The 15,556-nt window shown below is 38.2% G+C and overlaps 1 long non-coding RNA gene across 1 annotated transcript in view; it reads right to left on the bottom strand.

Annotated features, from left to right (window-relative positions):
• Positions 1-15,315, bottom strand: part of LOC309646931 — a 312,876-nt gene extending 297,561 nt beyond the window's left edge. The window contains exon 1 of the long non-coding RNA XR_014255667.1: positions 8,868-15,315. This is a non-coding gene — a long non-coding RNA (uncharacterized lncRNA). The remainder of the gene's footprint in view (positions 1-8,867) is intronic.
• Between the last annotated feature and the right edge of the window lie 241 nt (positions 15,316-15,556).

The following is a 15,556-nucleotide window of genomic DNA, read 5'->3' as shown; positions in this document are numbered from 1 at the left end:
CTACAAAAAAATTGATAATTTGGAATTTATCATAATTAAAAACTTCTGCTCTTCAAAATTGACAGTTAAGAAAATGAAAATACAAGCCACAGACTGGGAGAAAATATTTTCAAAATCCATATCCAATAAAGGACACACTGCCAGAATTATATAAACAACACTTAAAACCCAATAATAGGATTACAAACAACTAAATTTCTTAAATGAGCAAAGAATCAGAAAGACACTGCACAAAATATGCTATACAAGCGGCAAATAATCATGTAAAAAGATGTTCAATATAATTAGTCATTAGAGTAATGCAAATTAAGATACCACTACACACTCACCAAAATGGCTAAAATTTAAAAGATTGACATAATCAAGTACTGGTGAGGATGTGGAGCACCTGGAACTCTCATTCATGACTGATGGGAATGCAAAATGGTACAGCCACTTGGAAATAGTTTCACAATTTTCTATAAAATTAAATACACACAGTATGACCAAAATTCTACTTCTAGGTGATTAGCCAAGAGACATGAAAAAAAAAAATCTACACAAAGATGTGCACCCAAACGTTTATAGCAACTTTATGCAGAATAGGGGAAAAAAAAAAACCTGGAAATAACCAAAATGTCCATCAGCTACAGAATGGGAAACTTCGGTATATCCATACAATGCAACACTAATCAGGAATAAAAAGAAAAAAATATTGATAAGTTCAACAACATGGATGAATCTCTAAAGCATTATGCAAAGTGAAAGAAGCCAGACATAAAATACTATCTACCTTATGATTCAATTTTTGTGAAATTCTAGAAAAGATAAAACTATAGAGGAAGAAAAGAATTCAGTGGTTTACTGGAGTTTTGGTGGAGGAAAGGAATTGGCTGGAAATGGCCATAAGAAAATTTTAGGGTGTAGAATATTCCATATCATGAGTCTGCTGGCTGTCACGTGACTGTATATATTTGTCAAATCTCGTAAAATTATTCACCTAACATTGAAATTTTTTTATTGTATGTAAATTACACCTTAAAGAAAAGCCTTAGGATCCATAAAGTTGTATAAATCTAAAACATGAAATAAATATAGTAAATGTTAATAAATTGTTAAATCTGTATGATAGATATATGAGGCATTACACTCTTCTTTCTCTTTCTCTGTATTTTGCAAATTTTCTTTGCAGAAATATTTTTAAGGAAGATGTTGATGTGATGGGAACATCATGATGGTGAACATCAAGAAATTTTTTTAAAAATCTTAAAAGATTTCTTTCCTATCAAATGTAGCCACTACCACATATAGTGGCTCTTTGGCATAAGTTTACAACCCTGGCTAAGACTGAACTGCAATCTCTCTTGAGGCTACTTTCACTGCCTTGAAAAATAAAGTCTCAGGAACAAAGAGAAAACCAGTAGTAAGATCAGTGGTGCTATTTTCACAGAATGAACAATTTCTTACTGGCTCAGACTCCTTTTTTCTTTTTTCCTTTCTTTCTTTTTTTTTTTGGTATAATATTTGTTAAAAGCTGTTTTTGGTGTTTTATTTATTTTGGGTAGGTTTCTTTTTAGCATGGGAGTTCACAGACCATTTTCCATTTTTATTTCCTTTTTAATTGATCACTTGGTCATCCTACTTCTAGAAAATGAAGGAGCAAAAAAGAACATGTTTCACTTCTCTCACTCTCTAAAACAGTTCTAAGAAATTGAGAGAAAATACTAAGGCTGACATTTAGCGATTATTAAGAGTCTTTGTTTTAAAAAAAAATTCCCTGAAACTCTATGATATATTAAATACTCACTAAAATTAATGAGAATGCTTTTATTCTTACCTGTGAAAAAAAATTTTTTTAATGCATGGTTTAGATAGGAAAATTTTTAGTCTTGCAAGTGTTCTGTAAGTGTTAAGAAGTCTGGAGGGACCATATGAGAGAAAGTGAGAATGTGGAGAGCTGTGTGGAAAAAAAAATAAAATTGTTAGGAATATGATGGGTAAGAAGAAAAAAAGATATCACAGCTTTTCTGCTTCTCCCTTTCTACCACAGCCTTTCACTAATGTTCTCAAGTGAAACACTCTTCTGAAAGTTTAAACAAAATCAATATTTTCCTTCATGCCAAATACATAAAAGCATATTTTCAAAGGCAGAATTTTCTAGTTATCCATTTGTCATGGTGGAAATGATCAATATTTGATGTTAGGGAGAAAATCATTTATTTCTGTCCATGTTTTCAAGTAAACAGTTTTCGTTTTTAAAAAAAGTCATGTTGTATATATGTACAATTATCATTATTTCTGTCATCTTTCTCTGACCTAATAAAAGGAAGAAAGGGAGGAAGGAAGGAAGGAAGGAAGGAAGCGAGGAAGGGAGCGAGGAAGGAAGAAAGGAAGGAAGGGAGGGAAGGAAGGAAGGAGGGAATTTCCTCTAACTTATTTACTATGGAGAGAGTTAACTATAGCACTTCCAACATTAGAGAGAAAATAAATACTACTACCTGAGAAATGAGGAAGACTAAGAGAATAGCTAAGACTGAAAGTCTCTCAATTTAGTCTGTGAATTCCCACTCAATGTCACTGAATCCTGTTAGCAAATGATTTTACTATAATGTCTTAAGCACAGGGTAAGCATTCTTGAATTCTCTTCAGAAATCCTTCACTTGTACCCTGAGGCTGTCAATATCTAACAAACTAGAAATTCAAGGGCCACTCAGATAACTTTTTCCCTTGACAGTAACCAACCACTGCTATCTTTTACTTACCTCCTTTTACCAAACAAGATATCACCAAGAGAGATATGGGAATTCCAACATCAGGGATTTCATATTTGAGTATATATACTGTCTTTTTATTAGATAAGTATTTACCACATGCTAATATTATCCAAGAAATTGCAGAAAAATCACATGCAAGGCACATATTTTAAGTGTGTTATCCACATGTAATTTACAAGATAACATCAGAGATAGTTCATCTCACACTATGATAGAAAAAAAAAAACTAAATATTTAGTAAGAACACCACGCAGATAGCACTAGGCTAGGCACTGTCTGACTTACAGAAATGTATAAGACATGGTTCCCACCCTCAAAAAAAGCACTATTTCATTAAAGAGAAAGACTTAAAGACATAAATCTCCAGGCAGCAGTGTAAGAGGAGCCATGGGGCAAACTCATGACTAGATGCCAAAAGGATGCACCAATAAAATGCAGTGCTCCCTCGGAGGCAGTGAGTACAGTAATTTGCGGAAAATTTTGTGCAGTGACTTAGCATTAAGTCAGCACTGACTGAAAATCCACGCTTTTTGAGTAGTTTGTCATGCTGAGAAGGACACAGAATTCAAATTCGTCCTGCTCTGGTGTGAACTCAGGCTCTGCCATCTAGAATCTCAGGTTCAGCATTCATAAACTGGAAATAATACTTTTTCATTCCCTTGTTGTGAGGATTAAATCAGACAACATAGAGAGAATTAATCTCAAATACACAGAATATGATTTTTTAAGTTGTGAGCTATTTTATTTGCCATTGTTATTGGATTTTAAGTACTGACTGTGGGATTCCTATCCCTTGGGAATCTGCTTATCCTAGACCCAAACCCCAGCTCCCTAGCTGTGCAAATTAGAGAAGTCTTCCCATGATTGCTCTAGGATTCTTTCTCATGCTTCTCACCCCCATCAATCTGGGCATGAAGCACAACCAATTCTTCGCCCTTCTTCTAGATTTCCACGTTAAAATCCACTGGCTGCTAAGCACAGGCTGTGCCCAGGGATGGCATGGGGAGAGAAGAGGCGCAACATCCCAAACTTCCGAAGTTCCAGTGTCCAGTTAGAAGTCCCTCCAATAATCATGCAAGCTTAGTAGTAACAGTCGACTGGTCTACCAAAGGTAGCCTCAAGCCAAATCCCTTCCTCTTGGCATTTTTTTCCCCTCAATCTATCCTGTATATGCTGCACCCCGCTAGCTACCAGGGGTGGGTTTGCGAGTGGTTCCAGCTCTTATTTTTGTGACCATTCTCCCCTCAATGGAAGCAAATTAAAGGTTCCGATCTCCAACCAGGGCCCTGCTCAGAGGAACACTGCTCAGACCTCACCCTGAGATGCACCTCCAGTTGCCCAGGTCTAGTCCAGGGAATCAAGTTTGCTCTGTCTTATTCCCCAAGAGCTTGGTTGCCTCTTTTTGGCCCTCTTATTATTAGTTTCACTAACAGCAAAAATTTAAGGTTTCCCATAAATGTACTGGAGCTTCTTCACTGGTAAACGTTTCTGTAAACTTTTCATACCCATAGCCCCAAGTTCTAGCAGAGCCTGATTTTTTCCAAATGACATTCCATAGTAATTTCTGGTACACTTTGCTGCAAAAACATCTTAAATGTGCACATGTATGAAGAAATCTTTTCTCCTAGTATGTGGTCAGAAATTGACTGAAAGAATATCCCAGAAACTTCTAGTTTACCAAATATTGAATACATTGAATAGCAGACATTCTGCCATAGAAACAGACCCTGGCAGACATGAAACCATGTAATGTCAGACCCAACAAACTTTAACTGCAGCTGCGTCTCCACCTCCAAGGCCTCTCATGCTATATCATTTCAGTGGCATGTTTTAACAACTCAAATTACCCTCTACTACCTGAGGCACCTAAGTCTCCAAAATGTCTCCAATTTCTGGAACAGGATCCCAATTATCTGCCATTTCCCAAAAGCTTAGGAATATATTTTGTTTTTAAGCTTATGAGACATGCATGGTATTTATGTGAATTTATATGAAGTTTGGGCTTATAAATTTGTGTGCAGAGCTATAATATCTTCACTGCTTTTCTACTCTTTCCAAAGCAACAATGATATAGCATCTGATTTCCATGGCTCTCAGTAATTTGTTCATATATGCTGGAAATGTTTCTGTTTTTAATTAAAATTAATATTGTACCAGAGATGGTCTTTTCTGTATTACACATATCATATTTGAGCAATGCATTCTATATATACAGACACCCCCTGCCATTCTAACATCAACCTGAATTCTGTTATTGGACTCATTTGGTATGGCAGGCTGATGTGCTGAGGGTCCTGAAGATCGTCCTTATGCTCCATGATTTGCTGGAAGGACTCACAGGACTCAGGAAATCTGTACACACTGTTACAGTTTACTGCAGTGAAGAGGTACAGATTAACAGCAGCAGGGAGAAAAGGCTCAGAGGGCAGAGTCCAGGAGAAACCAAGCACAAGCTTCCAGCTGTCCTCTCCCTATGAAGTCATGCACAGACAGTATATAATTCTCCCCTTAACAAACCCATGCTAAGTGTTGCCAACTTGATCATCTCACCTGAGTCTTTGTGTCCAGGGATTTTATTGGGAGTCTACCACATAGCATGCGGCACCTGTATGACTGGCCTTAGCTACTCAGTATGCAGCCCCCCTCCTCCAAGAGGTCAAACACATGGTACGGTCCACAGCCTCAGGCATGCCAAAACAGGTGCTCACCATAAATCATACTGTTAGCACAAACTATCTCCTGTGGCCCAAGATCTCAGGTATACAAAGAAACTTATCAGGTAGGATACGCCAAGGACTCAGAGGTCATCTTCCAGAGGCCAAGCCTAGGGTCAGTTCTGAAGACGCTGGGAATGTATAGGGTTTGAGCAACCCAGACCTGCTGAGTTCATCCTTTCCTGTACAGCTGAATAATAATTCCCAAAGATATCTTGGCCCTCATTCCTAGAACCTGTAAATGTTATCTGATATGGCACAAAGGACTTTGCAGATAAGATTAAGTTGAGAATCTTGAGATGGAAAGAATATCCTAGATTACCTGAGTGGATCTTAAATGTAACCACAAGCATCTCTATAAGATAGAGGCAGAGGCAAATTCTACTACAGTGAGACAGAGGGCAATATGCCTGAAGCAAGATGCTGAGGTGCTGGCTTTGGAGATGGAGAAAGGGGCCACAAGCCAAGAAATGCAAAGAGTGCAACAAGAAGAGGCAAGGAAAGGAAGTCTCCCCTGGAGCCTGCAGAGGCAGCATGGCCCTGCCAACAACTTGATTTCAGCCCAATGAAACCAATTTCAGACTTCTGTCCAGAATTGTAAGCCACCGGGTTTGCAGCAATTTGTTACAGCATCCATAAGAAACTGATACAGTTGGGGACAAAACTTTGTAATGAGATGGCTTTGGCATTTCATTTACTAAATCTTCTTAGAAGTCATTCTTTCATTTCATTCAGCTCTAAAAGAGTGAAATATAGCAGGATGTCAGTATATACATGAACATGCATGCACACATTTAAAATGCAAATGATCATAAGTACAAAACATTTCAAGAATTTGAAAGCCTAAAGAAATAGCAGGCAAGCTACCCTAAACCAGATGGCTAACTAATGGATTCAGCAGTTGTCCTATAAGGATATTAAATTCAAATATCAAAAGCTGTAATATCCTGAGTACTGTGACTTGAATATAAAAAAATAATTGCAAACACGGAAATGAAAAAAAAGCAAACTGGCATCACATGAAGGGTAAGATAATCAAATGACATGGGAAATATCAATGAACTTTACTGGGTTCCAGGTCTGAGTTTCCATATTCTATAATAAACCTTAAAGCTACTCAAACTATCTTATTTCCTGTTTTTATAGATGATAATATGATCATCTTCTGCCTTTGGTGATTTCCCCAGCTTCAATTAACATACACATTTACTCCTCTGTGAATGTATACTTTTCAGTTCTGATTCACATATACATATTTTAACCATTAGGTCAGAACAGGTTTTTTTTTCCCTCCAAGTATATTGGTAAATCTTTGGAGTCTTTTTCTCACCAATCAGATTTACCTATATATAATTATATTTATTTTTATAGTTCATTAATTTCTCTTTTAGTCATGATGTAAGCCAGGGTAACAGTCAAATAACCAGCACGATTTTCCTGAGCTCTATTTTTGTGGTAGATAAAAATAATTTTTAAAATTAAATTAAAATAATAATTTTAAAGAGTTAGGAAAGATGTCTATCCAATCTCTATCATTTTGTGTGTTCACTGTGCTATACTATGTAAATTGATTATCATAATATACTATGCACATTACACAATCAAATAGTGACTTCTAAACCATCAAAATGTGTAGAATAACTTTAGAATCTACCACACTGCATCAAATTGTTTGAAAATTGATAAGCCATATATGGACTATATGTCTACAATGAATAAAGCAGAATATTCATTTGTGAAGAACAGTCCAATTTATGACCATTCACAGTAGTTGTTCAATAAACGTTAGTTACATTCACATGTTAATATACTTTAGTAAACATCCACTCTGTCATGAACTTTATAACCATTTGTGTCAGAATACAGCTCAGTCTTCATTATGCCCACTTCATTGAAACTTTAAGTAATAAATTAGGAAACAGCGGTGTCAAGAGATTAGGTAGTTTGGCCAATTCTCTCAGCAAGTTATTAGCAGAGTCTAAACACGGTTACAGAGTTTAATAAAAATTCTTACACATACTCCCAATTTATCATGAAATACGTGAGAATATAGTTCCCATTGATAACTCTTGAGATACAAAATGTTCAGGTTTTCTTTCTCCCTAAATAAAAGATTGGAGAATTTTTAACAATCTAGACAAATTCATGTTTATAAAAGTCATGCACCAATTGCTACATCAGATATATGAGTCTAAATTAAATCAAACTATTAATATTTGATCCAATTAACTGGAGCTCAAAGAAGATAGTCAATCTAAGTAATTTTGTTTCTGTAAAAATTTTTCAATTAATTACCACAACTGTTAGCCAAAATATCAGATTTCCTCTGAATAACTGTAGCTTTGGGGACCTGGCCAGAGGTTGTGGCATCCTGCAATGCTTTCCACACTGATGACTGGCACTGGGTATCAAGGGAAAATGCAACTCTTCTCAGAGCTCAGCTGGCAGCTCCTACTCAGACGCATAGAGCCATTTCTACTGTTATTTCCATGGAAACCACTAGCAACGTAGCTTAGTGAACCAAGAACCAGGTATGAAGCCTCTCAGCTAACTGTACTGCGAGTTCAATCTCTGATGGACAAAATGAGGGTCATGTGGTTACTTGAAACCTAATATCCTCCACAGTGACCAAGACCCAGGTGAAGATTTTATATAATTAAACTGGTGTGAAGGTGGCCCAAAGCCTCCCTTTCCCTACTGAAGGACGGCTGCTTATAACTGCCAGAGCAAGAGCTTTACAACAGCTAAAGAAGTAATATCTATAGTCTTTTGTGTGACTATGTCCAGCCTTTATATGCTACTTTATTCGAAAAAGACAAGTAATCACATGGATTCTTACTTCAGTTCTATGAGTACTATTATCTGCACAATTATTTAACATTTTTAAAACGAATTTTCCATTTACATTAAAATTTCTCACTTTAAGTCAACAAAAATAGAGTTCCCAGTTTGTCATAATCAAGTCTTTAAATCAGTTCTTAGTCCCTGAGTGCATATGACCTGACACAGATACGAAGGGGACCAGGAAAATTCACACCTACATCATGGTCACTTGAGGTGACTGCTTCATCCTCAAAGTATTTACTGAGCACCTACAATGTGCCATGCACTATGTCGAGTGCTAAGGATAGAGTGGGAGTAAGAAAGACCTAATTCCTGTCTTCAGGGAGTTTCCAGCCTAGGGTATTCCGTACTATGGGTGACCCAAATCTGCTGATTGTGGGACAAAGTTCAGCAAAGTAACCACGTGCGTAGAAAAAGTTGCCTCTGCTAGCTGGGGCTGAAAATTATCTAAGGTAGTTATCCTTCTAGTTAACCCATAAAACATGTATTGCTCAGGGTAACTAATGTTAGCTGTTAAAGAAATAAATAAACCCTGAAATCTCAGCTCCTGATTTACCTCCATGGGGAAGGGTGAGGGCGCTCTGTTCCATGGTGGTCCTCTGCATCTAGGCTACTACCACCTTGTGGTTCCACCCTCCTCTAGGTACTTGGAGTTTTTATTCATCAAGTAAAGAGAGTGGGACGATTTGATAGACCAGGCCTGGAACTTGGGCACATGACTTCTGTCCACATTCCAGTGGCCAGAACTCAATCTCAAAGTCACACTTAGCCCCACCAAACTCTAGGAAATACAGTCCAGCTGGTGCCCAAGAAGAGAAGGAGAGCATCCTCTCCCTCTCCCCACCCACGCCAACCCACAAAGTTCTCTCCATTCCACCAGTGCACTGGAAAGAGAGGAAAAAAAGGGTACAAGAATTTTTCTCAGCTTGGTTGGCAGTGAAACACATGACCCACTCAAATTCCATTGTCAGAACTCAGTCTTGTGGCCACATTTAACCAAACGAGATCCTGAAAGTTTGAATATCGTTCAAACTTTCAGGATCTCGTGTCCAGGGGTAGACCACAGGCACTGGGATTACTCGTCCAATCTAACACAAGCTCCCTTTCAGTCATTACTAAGACAAAGAAGAAAAGTGCACCCTTACTTGTTCACATGCATTTCTTTGGCTGCCCCTATGGGATTCTTCTTTTCAGAGAGTCCTTGAAGTCTTTTATTTTTCCATTTTAAATAAGAAATTAGAGGACTCAAAAGGTAAAAATCTTGAATAAACTGTAGTCTGATAGCTAACCCAAAGCACACTTGTAACTAAATTTTAGATCTTCTCATTCATAGTCCATTTAGTTGACTTCTATTAAATACATACTGTGTATGTAGCACTGTGCTAAATATTTAGGGAAAAAGAAAGAAAGAAAGGCCTAATACTTCCCTTCAATGAGCTTTTATTTATTTTTAAGAAATAAGATATTTACATAAAAGAAACACATATATACATAATTATTATTTACAGAAATGCATGCAATTGCACATAATGTGATGCTGGAATCAGAACAGGGACTCCAGGACAGTGTGTAGACAAGAAGGAATTGTGCAGAGAATAACTCCCAGGAAGAATTTCACTGAATTTCAACTTGAAAACTGTAGGATGTGGATGAATAGAGAAAGACAGAGGACTTGGAGAGATGATACTGAGGTGGCAAGAAAGCATGAGCAAAACTCCATTCTGAACAGCGAGGAGACAGGTGTGACTGAGGAGAACCGGTACTGGGAACAGGAGAAGTGGGGAGACCTCATTGCTGGTGATTCTGAAGACATCATCTCTAAATGATGTTAGAGAACCACAGTAGGGACTTGACCTGGCCATCACATGCCTGTCCAAGGGCTGAAGAAATACTGCCCTGGCGACAATATGTACAGCACCCTGCAGAAGGTAGAGATGACTGACAGTGGTCAATTCAGTGGACCTTGACAGAGACTGAGGAACAATAAGATGAGAGACTGAACAATAGCCGTGCTGGAGAAACCTTACAAAGAGAGAGTGAAACATCCCTTGACAAAAGAATCTTACATTCATGAAACAACATACAAAAAAAACTTTAAGATGTTACAGAATAAATGCCCAAACCAATAATGTAGCCTAACATCCCCTACATGGTGGCCCACTTCTAGTAAATCCATGTATTCGTGTCCTGTTTACATTTTTGTGGTGAGAAGAAATTATATTACTGCCTACATAAGACCCTGTGCTCTTCCCTCAAGACAGTAATTTTTTGGCAAAGAGATTAAGTAAAGCCACAACCCTACAAAGAAATGCAAGACTACACACATTATCTCTTACAGGCAGGCAGTGATGTTTGTAATACACTAAGGAGATATCTTCTCAAAAGAAACAGATGTTCTTAGTTGACAATGGAAATGTAAACAGAACCTTATGGAATTTTCTCCTCATTTGGCTTATTTATTTATTTATACACCGCCTTTGCTAAAAAACAAATTAGACAAGCTTAGAGAGGTAAAACAAGATAAAGTAAAAATAGGTGATGAAATCAGGTCAGAAGAATAACACAAGTAGAAAAAATAAGATAGAGCCAGGAGTAATGTTGACACTTTTTTTTTTAATGTGATAAAGCTCTATCCACTGACTGGAAGCGAATCCAAAATTTGGTTCTGAACTTTATGCCCCAAACAGAATTGTTTTCATGATAACACAGTGTTCATAATACAAAGCATTTACTCAGAAGAGACAAAGTCATGTCTAGATTTAAGAACCCCCAAAAATTTCTCTTGTGGATTCTTAAAAAAGAGGTAACAATTATTAATATTTTGTATTGGTCGGTACTCTTTCCATTGCAAATGATAGAAAGTCTGACTCAAACCGGCTGAAGCAGAAAAGAGAACTGACTGACTGGTGTACTGAAAATCCGAAGGGTTAATCTATGGTTTCAGGCATCGCCAGATTCAGGTGCTTAAGTACTGCTGTGAGGGCTCTCTTCCTATATCTCGGTTCCGCTTTCCTGTGTGTGGTTTATTTTCAAGAGGACTCTCCCCACTTAAAGGCAACAATGGGCACCAACAATTCCAGATACACATTCTACCAGATTAGCACCTCTAAGAGGAATAGAGAGCCCTTTCCCAGTTGATACAACAGAAGTCCTGGGACTGGTTCTGGTGGTCCCAGCTTTGGTCACATGCCTCCGTCTGAACCAATCACAGTGGCCAAGGTAAGGTCCTCATGTCTCATGGGGTTGGGGTGGATCACTGCCATCCAATCCCCATGGACTCAGATCGGAGATGAGTGGATCCTTTAAGGGCTACTGGCCAGGCTAAGTCGTGCCTCCTATACATCCCAACAACATACTTCTAGAAAAATAGTTAAGTATTTATTTAATAAGGTTGTTTCTTACACATTTTCCTTAATGGGGTTAATGCTCTCACACCAAAACTCTACAATTCTATTAAGGTCACTAGAGTGTCAGCTAAGCACATACCTCTCTTTTGGTATGGCTTAGTTGGGTTTTCAGTGTTAGGTTTCTGGAACAAACTAGAATTCACTCAGATGGTTTAAATAAATAGACTTTAGGAAACAGTTACTTATGAAAATGTGGGCAGGAGTAAGGACGCATATAAGAGGTATTGAGGCACCCAGAACACAGCAGCGTTAGGAAGCTGTTAAAGGGGACATGATTTCGCCAGTGGGTCTGTGGATTTGGAGCTGTCCAGTGAGAGCTATGGTGTGGAGGAAAGTACTTGCTCCCAGGAAGCAGCCGAAAAGCCGGGGGAAAGTGGGAAAGAAATATCTGAGATCAATACTGATCCCCACATTGAAATCCAGGACCATTTCACCTCAAGAGACGCGACTGGAGCAGAGCTTCAGAACAACACCGTCCCAGTGATACATCCATCCACCACGCAGCATCATCACTTTCTATTCCCACAACCCTCAGGTACAATAATGGTTAGCCAACTAAGTGAGACCCTCTGTGAACACCTGAAGGAGAATTCCTAATGGTGACCTTGCTGAATCTTCTAGAGTTGAGCATGGCTTTGTTTAGCTCTTACTAAAAAAAAAAAAAAAAAAAAAACAGCTCTCAGCAACTTGCTTACCATCCTCTTAATTTACACTATTACCCGCTGTATCATATGTAACACCCTGAGCATCACAATTCAAATTAATCCTGTCAGTGCCTTGAAGCTCAACAGGAACCAAGAATCCTCCTATGACTCATGCCACCGGGCAAAACACCTGACACAACTCCTCAAGGCAAGCTTTGCGTGGTGAAGCCTTGAAAGGAGACCAGATGGATTCTGGACACAGACTCCACGCCCACACTGCTCCCAAATGCCAGCAGTGGACAGCATTCTCCAGTGGGTACTGAGTACCTCTAGATGTGAACTCCACCTCTATCAGATGACCCACCTTTCTCTTTCCTTTCTAAGGCCTCCTCCACCCCTTTACCTTCCCCCATCTAGGGAAATCCTTTCAAGCCCCAGAGGATGAAAGCTTGCTTTTATTTGTTATGTATTACGGTCTAGCTCAGAGTTGTCCAATTCCAGTCATGGTAGAAATGATCTGTAATTCTGAGCTATATATACAGTAGCTTCCCTAGCCAAGTCTGGCTATTGGGCACCTGAAATGTGCAAACGAGGAACTGACTTTCCATGTGTTTAATTTTAATTCATTTAAATTTAAATAGCTACATGGCCATGAACTAGGGGCTACCAAAAGGACAGGTTTAGGTCTTGATACTCAGAAACTAAGAACTGATTTCCTTTTATTTTTGCTCCTGATTCCTTCTGATTTCCCTTTTTTTTGAGGTTGGAAAACGAAGTGGTTTTTTTTTTAATTTATTTTTTATTTATTTTTGGCTGTGTTGGGTCTTCGTTTCTGTGTGAGGGCTTTCTCTAGTTGCGGCAAGCGGGGGCCGCTCTTCATCGCGGTGCGTGGGCCTCTCATTATCGTGGCCTCTCTTGTTGCGGAGCACAGGCTCCAGAGCGCAGGCTCAGTAGTTGTGGCGCACGGGCTTAGTTGCTCCACGGCATGTGGGATCTTCCCAGACCAGGGCTCGAACCCGTGTCCCCTGCATTGGCAGGCGGATTCTTAACCACTGCGCCACCAGGGAAGCCCGGAAAACGAAGCATTTTAATAGTCATTTCAGATAATATGGACATTCTTTTTTGATATTACATAGCTTAACAAATGGTAGTTTCTTAAAGATCAGTTGCAATGAGAAATCTGAAACCATACCTTTTGTACTGTTAACCTTAAAATTTACTGGTTTATCTTGCAGTTTGAATTGATCTTTTACCCATGTGTGATTTTGTAACATCGTGTATTGGTCAACTGGAAAATATTGGTTCACTAAGTTATACGACCGTTCCAACTGTATAGCGGAAAACTCCACCGTATACTCCTGCGTGATTAAGATTAAAAAAGACAAATAATGTCTTTATAACATTGTAAAAACAGCTTTGGCCTTCTGTACTCTCTAAATGGGTGGGTGGGGCTCTCCACACCTACTATGAGAACAACTATCCTAGGATGGCTACAGCCAACAGCTTCTGAAAACATAAAGGACCTTTAAGGTATCATTTTATGGCAAAATAACTCAATTGGATGAGTCTACAGTTAAACATAAAATGTATTTCAAGATTGTGAACACACTTCACAAATAAAGAAAAGCCTAAAGAAAATAAAAGTCACTTACACTTTAGTCTTCTAGAAATAAACGTGTTACTATTTTGGCCCACTGGCACCTCTCCTTAAGGGCAGGGACTCTGTTTTATTGATCTACAAATTTCAGATCTAGCACAGTGCCTGGCCCTTACAAGCACTCAAAAATTATCTTCTTTTTTTTTTTTTTAAATACCATACATAATTTTGTACTTAATTCTTTTTACGTATACTGTACATAATTCTCTATCCTTTTCAGCCAGCCTTGCAGTGGGTCCATTTCCCCGTATGTATTCTTTAACAACTGCATAACATTAAAAGTTATAAGCTCAAACTCACTTAAAAAACCACAACTTTGCTTTAGCAAGGAGTAAAACTTTTGCATGGAAATGTAGAAATTAAAGATGATACAAATAGATGGAGAGATATACCATGTTCTCGGATTGGAAGAATAAACACTGTGAAAATGACTATACTACCCAAAGCAATCTGCAGATTCAGTGCAATCCCTATCAAACTACCAATGGCATTTTTCAAAGAACTAGAACAAAAAATTTCACAATTTGTATGGAAACACAAAAGACCCCGAATAGCCAAAGCAATCTTGAGAAAGAAAAACGGATCTGGAGGAATCAGGCTCCCGGACTTCAGACTATACTATAAAGTTACAGTAATCAAGACAGTATGGTACTGGCACAAAAACAGAAATATAGATCAATGGAACAGGATAGAAAGCCCAGAGATAAACCCACGCACATATGGTCACCTTATCTTTGATAAAGGAGGCAAGAATATACAGTGGAGAAAAGACAGCCTCTTCAATAAGTGGTGCTGGGAAATCTGGACAGCTACATGTAAAAGAATGAAATTAGAACATTCCCAAACACCATACACAAAAATAAACTCAAAATGGATTAAAGACCTAAATGTAAGGCCAGACACTATAAAACTCTTAGAGGAAAACAGGCAGAACACTATGACATAAATCACAGCAAGATCCTTTTTGACCCAGCTCCTAGAGAAATTGAAATAAAAACAAAAATAAACAAATGGGACCTAATGAAACTTAAAAGCTTTTGCAAAGCAAAGGAAACCATAAACAAGACAAAAAGACAACCCTCAGAATGGGAGAAAATATTTGCAAATGAAGCAACTGACAAAGGATTAATCTCCAAAATTTACAAGCAGCTCATGCAGCTCAATATCAAAAAAACAAACAACCCAATCCAAAAATGGGCAGAAGACCTAAATAGACATTTCTCCAAAGAAGATATATAGATTGCCAACAAACACATGAAAGAATGCTCAATATCATTAATCATTAGAGAAATGCAAACCAAAACTACAATGAGATACTATCTCATACCAGTCAGAATGGCCATCATCAAAAAATCTACAAACAATAAATGCTGGGGAGGGCATGGAGAAAAGGGAACCCTCTTGCACTGTTGGTGGGAATGTACATTGATACAGCCACTATGGAGAACAGTATGGAGGTTCCTTAAAAAACTAAAAATAGAACTACGATACGACCCAGCAATCCCACTATTGGGCATATACCCTGAGAAAACCATAA

This window comes from Balaenoptera physalus (assembly GCF_965194825.1).
Source record: "Balaenoptera physalus genome assembly, chromosome: 17".
Classification (NCBI taxonomy): Eukaryota; Metazoa; Chordata; class Mammalia; order Artiodactyla; family Balaenopteridae; genus Balaenoptera; species Balaenoptera physalus.
Note: the sequence above shows the minus strand (reverse complement) of the source record. Positions and strands in the feature narration are given on the sequence as shown.